This window comes from Hippocampus zosterae, chromosome 2 (assembly GCF_025434085.1).
Source record: "Hippocampus zosterae strain Florida chromosome 2, ASM2543408v3, whole genome shotgun sequence".
NCBI classification, from domain to species: Eukaryota; Metazoa; Chordata; class Actinopteri; order Syngnathiformes; family Syngnathidae; genus Hippocampus; species Hippocampus zosterae.
The window spans coordinates 18837543-18840323 of NC_067452.1; positions in this window are offsets into that span (position 1 = coordinate 18837543).

Genomic DNA, 2781 nt, shown 5'->3' on the forward strand with positions numbered 1-2781 from the left:
TGGGTGGTCTGTGTTTTGTTGTGTGGGTGCATGAGGAGGTGGGCGGAGGGGCGGGGGGTTCCAACATACAGTATACTGTGTAGCAACAACATATTCCATTCAGTACGAGGCAGTGATTCAACTGGACAAGCATGGAGGCTGGCAACAAACTGATGGGTAATGGTCTTCCTTCCAGTGTCTTCAACAGCAGCACCCTGGTTGAGTGCAACCACTCCATCAATTAGCTCCAGTGAATCCCAATCGACAGCAGAAAACCAAAAAATCTTGAAGCAATAAAATCAAAGGTACGGACGGACTTGTTGGTGCTTAAGGCGATGACTTTAGCACAAGCTGAAGTGTGAAACGAGACTGATGGTACTCACTATGAGTTCATTTGAAGAGCATAAAATTGAAAGATATGAACAAAGAAAAATATTGTTGAATGATTTACTAACAGTGAAAACAGTCCTTCTAACGTTACGATTGTTTCACACAATTTCTTTCATGTGGACAACATACAGTAGATTTATAATTGAAAATGTATGTACTGAGTAAAGACGTGATGATAAAAATAAAGTTGAGAACTGAACCTTAATTATGCTTTTGTCTTCCCGTACTAGACAGGGCAGTCTGTGTATTCAGGGTCCAGAATATTAGAATTCATTTGAAACAAGATGAGCAAAAATTGTTCATAAAAAAAAAACCTCCATTTTAGGGTGGAGTGAAGATTTTCAGGAAGAACAAGATTATCTCCAAGGTAAAACATCTTGCTTTTGTTGCATGTGGAACATAAACAGCATCAGTGGGAAGCTTTTAAGGTTTTCATTTATCAATCTTAATGAGTTGACTGATTGGCACTTAAATGACGACAAGTTACCCGCTCACCCACGTTGTAAAATGACATGGCATTGTTAAATTTTAATCCACAATGTAGTATTTATTGACACAAGAAATATGCACATTAGAAAAAGTTCACTTTCTGAGTGTTGCTTTGAGATTGACCTACATTTACATATCTATAACACAGGTAAGGTATTCTTTGAATACTTTGTGGTTAACATCCCTTTGTCTTGTAAACATGACAAGGGATTCATATTGGCGTCATCACAGATTCTTCCAGGCACATTCCTTCAGGGTTATTGATCCAAGGGCTGGAAACTTTCATTCTGCGGCAACAGGAAATGCCACAGCTGTGTATTCTCTCGTGTCCCATGCAGGCTACACCAGTGGGATCCTTTATGACAGTCACAGAAGTCATTTAGAATACCATTGTCAGACTAAACCAGAACGGAGTGGTGTCTTGCGTGGATGTGAGAATTTCTCCTTTCATGCGGCACCATGTAAAACAAACAGGTAAACGGTTTCAACTGAAGATGTGATCTTATTACAAAGTGGTACTGTTTCATGCATACTGTTTGGTTAGCATGTCCGCCTCACAATGCATGGCAGGAACACGCTAAACTGTCCCGAGGTGTGAATGTGAGCGCGAATGGTTCTTCATCTATGTGCGCCTTGCGATTGGCTGGCAACCAGTTCAAGGTGTCCTCACTGCCCGAAATCAGCTGGGATATGCTCCGGCACCCCGGTGACCCTCGTGAGGAGAAGTGAATTTGAAAATGGATGGATGGCTGTTTGGTAAATAAGTCAGTGTGGAATTTCTGATACAGCTTTTCATCCAATTTGACAGTGTAGCTCATATTATGGCCAATGAGCGAATTAATCTTCCTGTATAAAGCCACTCTGCCAAAAAATAAATAAAGTGATATTGCCTTTCGGGCAAGGGCATGGCTGCTGTTTAAAAGCGTACAGCCGCCAGGGAGTTGAGTGCATCCCAATGTTGATTCTTTTTGGCTGGCTTTATTTTATGACATTATGTACATCATTAACCAAGACGCAGCTGCTTTGTGTCACAGGCCATAATTTGTTCATGTACATCGGTTGCACATGATTGATTTGTCATTAACGGAGGCAATTTTCCAATTTTCTCCTCGGAATTTTTTTTTTTAAAAATCAGTTTAAAACATTATAATCACGTTTTTACCAATGTACATGTTTGTATCAAGTAAATTCCAAATAACATTTTTGGAACTGCAGGTAAATATCCATTTTTAAATTCAATCTAAATTGAAGGATAAATCTTTTATCGTCAAAACGCATTTGTTAAAACGACTGATGTTAAAATATTTACTTTGGGCCTGAGTAGTCACGAAGCTGTTTTTATAATTGGAAAAAAAGGAACGAGAGAAAAAAAATGTGTACAAACATTTTTTTTGGAAGAAATTTGATGATAATAAAGCAATGTTATGGGACAGATTGTTCGTTGAGAAACAGCCTGAAGTGTCGTAGGTCAGATTATATATTCCGTGGGACAGGAGAAGTGAACCAATCTCTTTTTTCGTCAATGGATGCTACAGCTTCTTGTTGACTTTGAAACTTCGCTTGTAGCTGACGTATGCACATTTTGAGCATGACGTCTCTGATCCACTGGTTAAAGGAAACTTTAATTCTCTCCTCTTTCATCTCAAACTGCTTCAAAGAACAAAGCGTGTGATGGAAAAGTGGTTAGAACTGCATGAATGTCCGTGTTTTATGTTATGTGTTGTGTTTATTATTTATTTTAACTGTTTTGTTAAGCGCTTTGTTACAGCTGCCGCTGTTGTGAAAGCGCTATATAGATCAGCATGTATTCTATTGTGTATTGTATATTATACTGCATAGTTTTTCTCCAATACAACAGGAATTGTTTGTCCTTGCTCAACACGCCGTGCCCATAAATGGATAAACAATGCGGCATGCTAAACA